General features: G+C 34.8%; 1 pseudogene; it reads left to right on the top strand.

Moving 5' to 3' along the window:
* Window positions 1–1,805: 1,805 nt before the first annotated feature.
* LOC110803196 (uncharacterized) lies at window positions 1,806–14,933 on the top strand (annotated as a pseudogene).
* The last annotated feature ends 368 nt before the right edge of the window (window positions 14,934–15,301 follow it).

Raw genomic sequence — 15,301 nt, 5'->3', positions numbered from 1 at the left:
GAATATCTATAACTATATACTAAAAGAGACACCAAGAATGACACGTGTCATCTCCTAGTGAATCCTTTAGTATTTTTCTTTTTTTAATTATTTTTTAACTATTTAAAAATAAAATTCCCTGTTTTTCCATAAAATTCTAAATAATTAATAATAATAGAAAAAGTTTTTTTTTAAAAAAAAAGTGAAATATTATAATCAGTTTAGTAAATTGACCGCATCTTTTACCAAAATTTTCAAATGAACGATCATAATAGAAAAAGTCAGAAAAAAAGCGTGTGAAATTGATATAAAAAACGTGATATCCTGTGGAAAAGATACCGCCATTTTTTTTAACTGGTATCCTAAAAACGTGGGCAAAGATCCTGTGGCACAAAATCCTGTGTGAAGTGAAAGAGATCCTGTTGAAAAGATCCTTTAGAATAATTATTATTTACAAAAATTTTGGTTAAATGGAATTAAACCAATTCCTAAAAACGTGGAGTTTCTAAAATTTAGGGGATAGAAACAGTTTTACAGTTGATAAAATTCCCTTAGAAATAGAAAAGAAAAGACTAAAATTAATCTACGTTTTACATTATGTAGTTCACGTTCAATTTTTTTAATAATTCCCTGAGTCCCTGCAAAATAGGAAAGCATAGAACAAGATTAAAAAAAAATCACATAAACTACGTACAAAACTTATAAATTACGAAATTTTAGGGAATTATAAATTTATAAAATACTCCCTGCTTATCCAGTAATCCCAAGAATCCTGAATAATCACAACAAATTAGGGTAGACTAGAATTCAACTGAGTATATATATACTCCCTTCTCAACCATCAATAATATCAAACATCAATATACGTGAAGTCTGAGAAAAAAAAAGGCCAAGAATTTTACACCCATACACACTATTAATCCTTCTATAGAGAACATAACGATTCAAGCAAGGGTTATCCGACTATGGAGCGTTCCTGCCTTCAATAATCCGAGTGAAACAAATGCTATTGAAATGGTTTTACTAGATGCAGAGGTAATTTGATCATTCATATTGTGCTAGGTTCGATACTAATATTCAAGTTTTAGTATGCTGCTAACTGATTATTTATTTTATTTTTATTGTATACTAGGGAGGCAAGATTCAAGCTTCTATTAAAAAGTCTTTCATCCCAAAATGGCGGAATGTTTTCCTCGAAGGACAAGCGTACAATATTTCGTATTTTGGTGTTGGAAAGAATGCTGGAGACTATAAACCCACGATGCATCCATACAAAATTAACTTCAGAATGTTTACTCAAGCTCAAGCCGTAGAAGTGGTTGCATCGACCATTCCTATGGATGGTTTTGATTTTAAGTCATACGAAGCACTCAAAGATCTAGACAACAGTGTGTTAATCGGTATAAAAATCTACTAAAATTTTGGTATATTATATTTTTTTTATTATTATTCGCTTTTAATATCGTTTTTTTGTAAAAACAGATTGTATTGGATATTTTTCTGGAATATTATCAACTAATCAATTTATTAGAGATGGTAACCCCCAAAAAATGATCAATATTCAACTAGAGGATTTGCAGTAAGTATATTTTTAATGTTTTTAAGGAAAGTACAATTATTATTTTTGTACTAACTTTGTTGTGTTGTCAGGAAAAATTTCTTGAGTTCTACTTTGTGGAATCAATATGCTGATCAATTGACAGAATATTTATCTAATCATCCAAATTGTCAAGTTTTTATTGCCATCCAGTATGCAAAAATCAAGACTTTTCATGGTATATATATTATTTGATATGAATTAAATCCTTGCGTCATTTAATACATTGATGGGGTTTTGCATTCTTATACGTTTATCTTTCTTACGCATTTAAATGTCTTGTTGGAATATCGAGTTCGCTATTTGTGACTGGACTCCATATAAATTCTGAAATTGCAGAGATAAATGATTTTAAAAAGAGGTATGTGTATTTTTTTTTTGTCCTTAATACCTTTTTTTTCTAATCTAAATAAACTTTTATAATAAGTATACTTGCAAAAAAAATTGTCATGCAGATTTGGGAGTGAAGGAAAAACTTCTTCAGAAATGGTGGAACAAATAAGTAGTCACATCTCTCAGAAACATGAAAACGAGTTCCTGAAAAAATCGGAGAGGAAACATGTTGATGAGATTCTTGAAATGCTGGAGGTGAGCACATTAGTATTGTTTAATTTGATGCTTATATAGACAGAAAAAACAAAAGATCTATCTCAAGATACTAATTTTGGATTTTTATGGCATAGGTTTGCAACTTTGTGACATTAGCCACAATCGACTCTATTGAGCTTGAGAATGGTTGGTTCTACCTTGCATGTAAGAAAGACTACAAGAAAGTTCAAGATCAAAAAATTGATGAGCTAACGAAGTTTTGGTGCGAAAAGTGCAATAATTATGTAGATCCTGTTCCAAGGTTCAAACTTCAAGTAAGGGTGAGGGATGAATCAGGAAGTGCTTCGTTTGTTATTTTTGATCGCGAGGTGGTACAAATCTTAGGAAAGTCTGCATTACATATAAGAGAATGCCAAATTAAGGTATACTTAGTTCATCTGTGATTGTTCCTATATGTTACTATATAGTAAAAGTGTATTACATATTATTGTAGATCTTTTGATCAATTTTTAAACTTGATGCAGGATGGCAATAAGGATGACAATGACGATTCAGTGCCTAAAGATTTAAAAGAACTACTGGACCGGAAGTTTTTATTTAAAGTTAAAGTTACAGATTATAACCTTAAGCAAAGCTGCCCATTATTCACAGTAACAAAGATGTCTGATGATGTAGGCCTTATAAAGACATTCCAAGATGTAGAGGGTCCTAATGAGGTACTTTTATAATCAAATAAAACTCTAATCTTTTTATCAATATACAATTGCTTACCCTCTCTATTTATAATAGGTTATGGAGCATGAAGAACAACTAGATGTAACTTCAAAATCTGTCAACCATTTCAAGGATACTAACACAGAGAAGGTATAAAAATAAATATCTAAAAGTATATTAAACACACGTATACATTTGATTTGTTGTTTGAGAGACATGTATCTAATTATTTCTATTATATGCAGAATGTACTCAACAATGACAATGAGAATATGGATGACAATTGTGAGGAACTTTGTATCACTCCAAACCATAAAAGAAGCTTTGAAGAGTTGGGGTGCACAAGCTCGGAAGGGCATATTACATCATCTGAGTTTTCTACTAATAAAACTCAGCGAAAGATTGTCGTCAAAAAAGAGAAGGACTAAAGTTACTGCTGGAACAATTAAGAGTATTTATTTACATTTGTAGTATTATTATTCTGGTGTTTTTTTAGGTTTAAAGCTTTTCTGTTTGTTGATTTTGGATTTTGAAGTGTTCTTTTCTTTTCATGTCGTTTTTATTGGTTAATGTTTGATGATTTTGGATTTTGAAGGGTTCTACTCTTTTCATGTCGTTTTTATTGGTTAATAAAAGCCTTTGAATTTTTTTCAATTTCCCTGCTATGTTCTTTATTTTTTAATACTTGATTATAGTTAATAGCATGATAAGTTTGAACCAAAACAGAAACCGGTATGGGCGTTAAAACTTACACAACAAAATTGACCAAAAGATCATGAGAAGACTCGAAAATGGATAGGAACTGTATGCAACAAAGTACCAGGTACATCTACTGTTTTTAAAAAATATAAAGTAGAATAAAAAAACTGTGATGCATGAGTCTTTTATAGCACTGAGAAGCTGCTCCCTTAATTCAATAGCTTCTCCCTTTTGGATGAGAACACTGAATCTTATACTGATCATAGAGGGTAAACTAGGCTGAAATTATTGAAATTGATATTGCAGTAACATTCGGCTAAGGGTAACAAGAATGTACCAGGTTCAGCTACTGTGAATGGAAAATAAAAAGTATTATACAAACCTGAACAGGTCCTTTCATAGAACTAAGAAGCTGGCCGTGCGGAGAAAAATCAGCAACTGCATTCGTAAGCTTCTCCTTCCAGATGCGAAAATTGTCAAACCTAGAAAAGAAAAAGAAAAAACTGAATTTTAAACTGATTAGAAAGAGTAATCTGGAATCAGTACCTTGAATTAAGAATAGGAAAATTGAATCATTAGGAACACAATTAAGCTACTGTTGTAAATTTTAATCCATTTTTCACACAACGCACTGATTTCCACACACTGCAATAGCAAGGGATGGTTCATCATCTAAATTCTGTTTTATCATGTCCAAGTATGCTTTCACAGCTTCTTGTGTATTTCCATGTTGCTGAAAAGCCAGTCATAGAACAAGGAAGTCAGATGCCACACGATCCATACCTGTTGAACATATGCCAGTTGAACAGCTATAGGTGCCAATTCATTTTCTATATCATCATCTGCCCAGTTATCTTCCATCAGTGATTCCTGACCCACTCTGTAAAACAAATAAATCACTCATGAGTCTACAAGATCAACTCAAATTTCAGCAAGAACTCCCACTACACTGCAATAGAAGTTATACCCATTTTTATTACCCTCACCCGAGACACTGTCAACAACTACCCTGCAGCAAAGTCTATGCCAGTGCGGTGTAAGGCAAGGCAAGTCATCTTAATGGTGTAACGTCGAGGGCAGGGTGGTGTAGCCCAGAATATGGGCATGTCTAAGGTGAGTGTAGATGCTGTAGTGTTTGCTGGAGGAAGGGTGGGGCTGGGGGCTGTGGTGAGGTCGAGTGAAGGGGTGGTGTTGGCTGTAGGGTGGACGACATGTGACAACCTGGGATGCAAGACTTGTTAGGTTATGATACATATGACAATTCATAAATCATGCGGAAAAACCATAAAGCCAGGAAAACATATTATTTACACATAATCATTTAGCATAGTTTAGATGCATACTCTTTGTTGCGTGCCTTCCCTAGCTGCGCCCGAACCGAACAAGAACAAGTCTTTAGGACTCCAAGTGTCGTCCCTCCGTAGATAGTCCACAGCACGTCCGGATCCGCCTTAAGATTGACCAACTAGAATCGCCCTTAAGGTACTACTTATTTTCGGCTAAATGGGCAAGAGATATGGCTGATTTTTCTGCTTAAAAATCCTAGCTTTGAATACTTGAAAAGTTATGTATAAATAATGACCCTAGGCCCTTATTTATAGAGGTATGGAAAAGGAATAGGAATCCTATTAGGATACTAATTTATTTAATTAGAATCCTGCTAGGACTCTATTTAAATAAACTTTATCTAATAGGTTTAGGATTTAATCTTTTATCGAATCCCGATAGCTTTAGGATTCACACACGAGCATCGCACGAGCACCGTACACCCGCGCAGGCCTTGCGGCCCACGCTGAGCGCACAGCGCTCGGCCCATGCTACTGTCCGCGCGCGCCCATGGCTTCGGCTGGGCCTGGCTTGCGCTGGGCCTGGTCGAGGCTTTGGCGTGTGTTGGTGATGCGTGTGGCTTGCTGGGCGATGGCCTGGCTTCGTGCTGGGCCTTCGTCTAGCGAGCCTCGTCCGATGCTAATTCATACGATACGCTTTCGATTAAATTCCCGATTCCGGAATTTATTTCCGATACGAACAATATTTAATATTTCCGATTCCGGAATTAATTTCCGTTTCGAACAAATATTTAATATTTCCGTTTCCGGAATTATTTTCCGATTCCGATAATATTTCCGATTCTGACAATATTTCCGTTTCCGGCAATATTTCCGATTCCGGCAATATTTCCATTTCCGATAATATTTTCCGATACGTACCATGTTTCCGTTTCCGGCAACATCTACGACTTGGATAATATTTATATTTCCGATACGATCCATATTTCCGTTTCCGGCAATATCATCGTTTCCGGAGTATTCATTTCTTGCCTGTGACGATCTCAGCTCCCACTGAAACCAAGATCCGTCGATTCCGAATATCCATAGATGGAGTATTTAATGCCATTAAACACTTGATCCGTTTACGTACTATTTGTGTGACCCTACGGGTTCAGTCAAGAGTAAGCTGTGGATTAATATCATTAATTCCACTTGAACTGAAGCGGCCTCTAGCTAGGCATTCAGCTCACTTGATCTCACTAAATTATTAACTTGTTAATTAATACTGAACCGCATTTATTAGACTTAACATAGAATGCATACTTGGACCAAGGGCATTATTTCCTTCAAGACTTGGGGAAGTGATGGCTGCTCGCTTTGGCCTGTGGGTAGCTAACAGACCTGAATTTTTTAAGGTTGAGTTGCAGTGCAGTGGCGAAGGCAATATGCAAGGGGAATATGTGGCGAACACTTAATGACAGCTATAAAGCAAGCTTTAAAGACACCTCTCCTGAATTTTGAACACTTAATTCTCCTCATACCTCTGATCAGACCATTTAAGTTCCTGAAACCGTACCCCAAACCAATCCAGTTTTGCACAGTTTATCAAATTGGACTACTTAATTTAGCCAAGTTCTAAATTACATTTATGCAAAATTAAGGAAGTTTCGATACATTTGATAAAATTAAATCTGAATTATGATTTGTAATTACATGAAAACTCCCTAATATTACTTAAATTAAACAACATTCCTACTAAATGAGTGATATAAATATATAGTATGATCCAAGTGAAAGCCCGACATTGATGCACATTGCATTATTCAAATACCTACTTTATTGCTTATTTACCTTTTCATAAACAAAGGCTTAATGCTGATTACATGAGATGATGAATCTATAAGGGCATTGCCCCTTAAAGGACTGGAAAGTTCGGAGAAGATAAGACTTCAAAAGAGTTAAAAAATACGAGCATATGGTAAAAAAAACATTCAGAACGAGCCAAATTATAATACTAACAGTCTCAAAACTTAATTCAGGTGACAAGGCTGATTTAACTTTGATAGAATTTAGAACTAACAGAAGCAACACAAATATTTCGTACACTTATGCTTTGTCGTTAGTTTCGAATCCCATAAAAGTGACATATTATCCAATCCTATAAAAGTGACATATTATCCAATCCTATAAAAGTGACATATTTTTAAATCCCATGAAAGTGACAGATTTTTTAATCCCTTCAAAATGACAGATTTCTAAATCCCATAAAAGTGATGGATATCTAAAAGATAAAATCATAAAAGATATTGTAATCTAGGGAAAAAAAGAGTTTGACACTTTATTGATGATTACGGAAAATATAGTGTAATGACATATTTTTAAAACCCTAAAAGTGACAGATAATTATGGGATAAAACTAAAAAAGAATCATTAATAGTTTGCCGCCAATATCAGATTCTTAAATTATACATTTGTCACTGTAAACCCAAACAGTTTTTAAAGTAGAAAAATAATGAATCCACGTTTGCTAGATAATTATCATTCATAGGTCATTTTTAAGGGGAAATCTTAACCAGAAAAGTTTGATCAGAGGCAGAAAAGAATGGATCAAATGCTTAAGAAAAATGCCAGGATGAACAGAATAACCATTTTAAGGGAAAAGCGACAACGACTATCAATGGAAGCAAGAAGGACATCAAACCAGTTAAGAAGACCACTAGGAGATATATCAAATGGCAAGTACTCTTAAGCATTCTTTAACATTTACATTTGAGCATTATAGAGGGTGTTTTCATTGATAAAAAAAAGAACATATTTTTTAGAATACGCATTTACAGATTATGAATTAAGCATAAAGAATTTTTTAATGCATTTACATATTATGCATAAGAAATTATATAGGAAACAAACAGATTATATTATGCATATAGACTTTGCATAAAGAATTTTATGCATAAACCGATTTATATTATGCATAAAAAGATTTATAGTATGCATTGACAGATTTATAGTACCCGTGACATGCAAGATATAATCATCTTATTATAAATTCTCCAATCTTAATATAATCATCTAAATATCTACATATACTATTATGCGATCAATCGGGGGAAATCTGTCATTAGAAAAGATAAGAACAGAATCTGATTTGTTCGTATAGAGTATCAGTGTCATTAGAAAAAATAAGAACAAAATCTATTAGCCTATTTTAAGTTTAAGAAAATCACAGGTCAAAGCCATCCATATTGGAAGGAAATTAAGTCATCTTTATCACATCACACATTCCAGTAAAGTAAAATAGAATTCTGATTGTGAATTTGGGATGTCTTCGTTTTATGAATTTGAAGAACAGATTAAGTAAAACCACCAGAGGATTTGCAGTAAGTATATTTTTAATGTTTTGTTAATGTACCTCAACTTTGTAGTCTCCGATGATCATGGCCAATCATCTTCAAGTCAGAAGCAATTTCGTACTCCTGGAGAACTAGCAACATCATCTGTGTGTCATAGCACCGAAAACTCTCATTGCATCAATGGGTTTGCTGCATCTAATCATTCACCTGAATCAATCAAACAAATGCCGACCAGTGGCATGAATATAACACCAGATAGATTCACAAGCGAAAACAATACTAACCATGCAAGTACTTCTTCAGGTATCTATTATATTTTACAAGCTATTACACCGTAAAAATTCAAATTAAAAATTCAGTCAGATTCCGAACTACTTATACATTAACACAAGTATCATTCTCATTATAGCATTTGGGCATCATATGGATACCGATAGCGACCATAACTCAAACGTTGATTATGAAGGTATTGGCCGACCATTTATCTTTTGTTTAATGTATTATTCTGTAGCTTATTACTATATCAATTTCAATACAGAACACGAGATCGTCGATGAACTGATTGAGGACGACTCAAATATTGACATTGAAGGTTTGAAACATCTCATCCTTTCCACGCCCACCCGGCCTCTCTGTTAGTAAAGCTCATTGTAAATTAATTATGCTACATTTTTTTTTGTCGGCATTCAAGGTGGGAACGATATATATGCGGATGTTACTGGTTTTGAAGGTACTTATTCCGCAACTATTTATATTTAATAACTAACAATCACCTATGTGATATTTATGTTCCAAACGTATTGATTAAACATGTAGGCTATTGGGACATTGGAGATCCAACATACACATGTGAATATTGTGATGCGTTCATGTGGTTTGAAGAGAGAGCAAGGAAAGATCGAAAAACAAACCCAAAATTTAACAAATGTTGCATGCAAGGAAAGGTTCAACTTCCTAAGCTCCGAGATCCACCTAAAGTACTTCAGGATCTATACACAAATCAAGATTCAGAGGGCAAGAATTTCCAGGAAAATACACGAGCATATAATATGATGTTTGCCTTTACTTCAATGGGTGGGAAGATTGATTCATCTGTCAACAAGGGACGTGGTCCATTTACCTTCATACTATATGGACAAAATTACCATAGAATAGGGAGTTTATTGCCAACAACAGGATCATCACCGAAATTTTCACAACTATATATATATGATACTGAAAACGAAGTATCTAACAGATTGCATGCTTACAGGTGTGTTGAGATTACCTTAAAATTATGTTGAAATTGCATATTATGCTTGAATCGTGGTTGACCCCATTGGCGTGACCTAAAGTGTATTCCTAACCGATATTTCTTGCCAATGTATTATTGCAGCTCAAACAGTGAAAGAAATGCAAGGAACGCATTAGATGATTCAATTGTTGAAAGTTTGCGAGAGATGTTGGATGCATATAATCCTCTAGCACAGGCATTTAGGGTGGCTAGGGATCGATTTGAATCCAATAATGAGGAGTCTGTTAAGCTTAAACTCATTGGAAATAGGGAAAGTGATGGCAGAACTTACAATCTACCAACTGCATCCGAAGTGGCTGCTCTTATTGTTGGAGATAATGGGAGTTCAACAGGAGAAAGAGATATTATAGTTGAGACACAAACTGGCCAATTGAAACGTATAAACGAGTTACATCCATCGTATCTTCCCCTACAATATCCGTTGTTATTCCCTTATGGAGAGGATGGATATCGACTTGGTATTCAATTAAGGGAAACATCTTCCAACAGAAAAAGAAAGAAATTGACCATGAGGTAATTTTTTGCATTTAGAATATGCGAGAGAAAAGATGAATCTGTCACTATTTTGTGGGCCCGAAAATTACTCCAACAGTTTTTGGTTGACGCATACACAATGATAGAATCTGAAAGGATGTGCTTCGTTCGAACGCATCAAAAACAGTTGAGAGTAGACAAGTACAAGAATCTGAGAGAAATACCAAGACAAAACACTAATTCTTCATCTACCGGAAAACGCATAGTCTTGCCTTCATCTTTTACTGGTGGTGCTAGATACATGGTTCAAAATTACCAAGATGCTATGGCTCTATGCAAATGGTATGGATATCCTGATTTATTTATTACCTTTACATGCAATCCAAAATGGCCATAAATCATGCGATATGTACAGAAAATACTTCTTAAACCTGAAGATCGGCCAGACTTCTGTGTAGAGTTTTTAAAATGAAGCTAGATCAGTTGATTACAGATTTGAAGGGTGGCAAATTATTTGGAAGAACACAAGCTTGTGAGTTTTAATATTTATATAATAAATATCTTTTATGATTTTTCATTTATCTTAATCTTTAATATATTCTATAGTCTAATATGAAACTTTATATGTGCAGTGGTCTACACAATTGAATTTCAAAAGCGAGGCTTACCTCATGCTCATATTGTATTGTTCTTGGCACCAAGAAGACAAGTTTCCTAATGCGGATGACATCGATCGGGTTATTTCTGCAGAGATACCTGACAAGGAAACAAATCCAGAATTATATAAACTGGTTACAGACTCCATGATTCATGGTCCATGTGGTGAATATAACATGCGTGCTCCGTGCATGAAGGATGGAAAGTGTACAAAGAAATTCCCTAAAAATTTCAACGAGAGAACGACAGTGGATGATCAAGGATTTCCTGTGTACAAAAGAAGCAATAACGGACGGACAGTAGAAAAGAATGGAGTTACTTTGGATAATAGATATGTCGTTCCATATAATGCTTATCTTCTATTGAAATATGGAGCTCACATCAATGTTGAGTGGTGCAACCAATCACGTGCAATTAAATATCTTTTTAAGTAAATTAGCAAGGGTCATGATCGAGTAACTGCATCGTTGAGTCAGACAAGTGAAAGTGCCGACACTATAAAAGATGAGATAAAAGCATACTACGATTGCAGGTAAATCTCAACATCACTTAAAAGACCTTATATGGTCTTCTAACTTCTATTTAAATGTTGAATATTTCACATAGTTTCTTTCTTTTCCATTTTGGGGTGAATTTCATTGTGTTTATCATTAACCTTCGTAAGTTTACAGGTATATCTCTCCATGTGAAGCTGTATGGAGAATTTTGGGATATGATATTCATTATAGGACTCCACCGGTTGAAAGGTTGAGCTTCCACCTACCCAATGAACAAAGTATTGTGTTTGAAGATGACGAGTCATTGGAGGACATCGTGAACAAGCCGGGGGTTGATAAGTCAATGTTCTTAAGTTGGATGGAATGTAATAGAACAAATCAGAAAGCAAGAGAATTAACTTATTGTGAATTTCCGACGGAGTTTGTGTGGAACAAAAACGGGAAGAAGGAATGGACGACAAGGGCACAAAGATTTTCTATTGGAAGAATTTACTATGTTCCTCCGGGAAGTGGAGAATTGCACTATTTAGGTGCTTTGTTGAATACAGTAAGAGGTGCGACATGTTACGAAGAAATCAGAACAGTCAATGGTGTAACGTACTCAACATTCAAAGAGGCTTGCTATGCTCTTGGATTACTGGACGATGACAGGGAATACATTGATGGTATAACTGAAGCAAGCTTTTGGGGATCAGCAGGGTATTTAAGGAGTCTATTTGTGACTTTATTGATATCAGGAAGTATGTCTAGACCCGAGTTTGTGTGGGAGAAAATATGGAGGTTCCACGGAGATGATGTTCTTTTTAGGCAGAGAGTTATTCTTCAAATTCCCGGTATGACGCAATATTATGCATTTACAGATTATAGAATTCAGCATAAAGAATTTTTTTATGCATTTATAGATTATGCATAAGAAATTATATAATATACAGACTATATTATGCATATAGACTTTGCATAAAGAATTTTATGCATAAACCGATTTATGTTATGCATAATCAAATTTATGGTATGCATCTATAGATTTATAGTACCCGTGACATGCAAGATATAATCATCTTATTATAAATTCTCCAATCTTAATATAAACATCTAAATATCTACATGTATTATTATGCGATCAATCGGGGGAAATTTGTCATTAGAAAAGAGAAGAACAGAATCAACTAGCCTATTTTAAGAAAAGCACAGGTCAAAGCCATCCATATTGGATAGAAATTAACTCATCTTTTTAGCATCGCATCACACATTGCAGGAAAGTAGAATCCTGGTTGTGAATTTGGGAGACTGGTTAAGTAAAACAGATTAAGTAAAACCCAGAAATATTGTACACCAAGGAGGATTCGACTCAATGCAGCAACTTACTTAGCACTGCACAAAAAATTTGACTTGAAAATATATAGGAAACGTATGCAACAAGTACCAGGTTCAGCTACTGTTTTAAGAAAATATAAAGTAGAATAAAAAAAACTTTGATGCATGATTCTTTTATAGCACTGAGAAGTTGCTCCCTTAATTCAATAGCTTCTCCCTATTGGATGCGAACACTGAATCTTATACTGATCATAGAGGGTAAGCTAGGCTGAAATTATTGAAATTGGTATTGCAGTAACATTCGGCTAAGGGTAACAAGAATGTACCAGGTTCAGCTACTGTGAATGGAAAATAAAAAGTATATACAAACCTGAACAGGTCATCCATAACACTAAGAAGCTGGCCGTGCGGAGAAAAATCATCAACTACATTCGTTAGCTTCTCCTTCCAGATGCGAACATTGTCAAACCTAGGAAAGAAAAAGAAAAACTGAATTTTAAACTGATCAGAAATAGTAATCTATAATCAGTACCTTGGATTAAGAATAGGGCACTGCACAAAAAATTTGGGTGGAGGATTAAGGAACAGAGCGGCCTGCACAACCATATTCATAATTTTGGTGACTTTCGGTATAGCTGATAATCTGGAAGGAGATTTTTTGCTGCATTTTTCTTATAAACGAATTTAGTATTAGGCATTGGTAAATTTGATGCAATCCCTAAATATCTACAGATCATATGGCATTAGTATGCATTTACTTAATCCCCTAGCAGTAGTATTATTGGTAATAGAATTTTATAGATTCAATAGTAACTTGCACATAACTAACATGCAACCATTTCCATACTAATGATATTGTTTCTTATTGTAGACTTGACGTTAAGTGAAGAGCGACTGAAAAACCACACTTTGGCATACATAGAGAATTTACTACAGAGTAATGGACGAAGTCTTTCACAATTTCCTCCGATGCCACTACCAGATCGGGATTTGATTTCAGATGGGTTGAACAAACTTATTCATGAAGAACTTTCTTATGACAAAATATCCATGGAAATAGAGCACAAAAGATTACTTTCATGTCTTACGGATGAACAAAAAGGCGTTTATGATGAAATAATTGGTGCTCTTGCTGGAGATAAAGGAGGTGTTTTCTTTCTTTATGGGTATGGTGGCACAGGAAAAACCTTCATGTGGAAAACACTTTCTGCCGCTATTCGATGTAAAGGGGAAATTGTACTTAATGTTGCATCAAGTGGGATCGCTTCTCTACTACTACCAGGCGGAAGGACCGCTCATTCTAGATTTGCAATTCCTATAAATGTAAATGAAGATACCACTTGTGAAATCAAGCAGAGAGCACCGTTAGCAGACCTTTTGATTAAGGCAAAACTTATTATTTGGGATGAAGCCCCAATGGTTCACAGGTTTTGTGTTGAGGCTTTGGATAGAAGTTTAAGGGACATTATGCGATTTAGTAATCCAAAAAGTATGGAGCAACCATTCGGTGGCAAGGTAGTTGTTTTTGGAGGAGATTTTCAACAGATTTTACCGGTTATTCCAAAGGGAAGCAAACAAGATATTGTTTATTCAGCTATTAACTCTTCATACTTGTGGGACTTTTGTCGTGTACTTTCTTTGACACGTTATATGAGACTTCAAGCAGGAAGTTCGGATTCAAATTTGAATGAGATCAAAGAATTTTCAGAGTGGATATTAAGAGTAGGAGATGGTAAAGAAGGAGACCCTAATGATGGGGAAGCAAACATACAGATTCCTGAAGATATACTGATCAAAGATGGAGGAATAAGTCCCATTGCATCTATTGTGGATAGTGTGTATCCTTTCATGTTAGAGAACTTGGATAACCCAAATTACTTTCAAGAGAGAGTTATTCTTGCTCCAACAAATGAGTGTGTGCATGTGGTTAATGAGCATTTACTGTCCATGATTCCAGGCAAGGAAAAAATATATCTTAGCTCAGATAGTATTTGCGCATCAAATAGAAATATAAGAGGAAATCAAGAGTTATATACAACAGATTTTTTGAACAGCATCAAAAGTTCCGGTCTGCCAAATCATACCCTAAAACTGAAGGTTGGTGTCCCAGTTATGCTACTTAGGAATATAGACCAACCTAATGGTCTATGCAATGGCACAAGATTAGTAATTACTCAGTTGGGTAACCACATAATCGAGGCTAAAATTATATCGGGAAACAACATTGGTATGAAAGTGTTTGTTCCTCGCCTGCTCTTAACCCCATCGGACATAAAATTTCCTTTCAAGTTTCAACGAAAACAATATCCATTGGTTGTTTGTTTTGCTATGAAGATTAACAAAAGTCAAGGGCAGTCTCTCTCACACGTTGGTCTATATCTTCCAAGGCCAGTATTTAGCCATGGTCAACTTTACGTCGCAATCTCAAGAGTTACAAGGAAAAGTGGATTGAAGGTGTTGATTTGTGATAAGGATGGCCAGACATATAATACTACCCAAAATGTAGTATACAAAGAAGTGTTCCAGAATTTAGCGTAATGAGGTAATTCGACTAATTCTTATACTAAAATAACTAAATATTTTTAGATACACAGTTTTAATGGAATATACTCTGTCCTAATGGATTTCCCTCTGATTTCAGCTTCTCCCGGTGCTCCAGTTCCAGATCCAGGTACTGTAGGTCATTATCCTTTCTTTTCTGGTTTCATGAAACCTCACTACCAAGTCAAATAAGCTGAAATATCTTTGTTTCAAGTTTCTGTCCTTGGCTAATATATTAGTGACTAATTAATTTGATAAATGTTAATTGATACTCCGTCCTCCTAATTGCAGATATATTATAAGACAAGAAAATCCAGGAGGCAAAGTGGACAATTATAGTAATTCTTTGTGTACCTTCAATTGTT

This window comes from Spinacia oleracea, chromosome 2 (assembly GCF_020520425.1).
Source record: "Spinacia oleracea cultivar Varoflay chromosome 2, BTI_SOV_V1, whole genome shotgun sequence".
NCBI lineage: Eukaryota > Viridiplantae > Streptophyta > Magnoliopsida > Caryophyllales > Amaranthaceae > Spinacia > Spinacia oleracea.
Note: the sequence above shows the minus strand (reverse complement) of the source record. Positions and strands in the feature narration are given on the sequence as shown.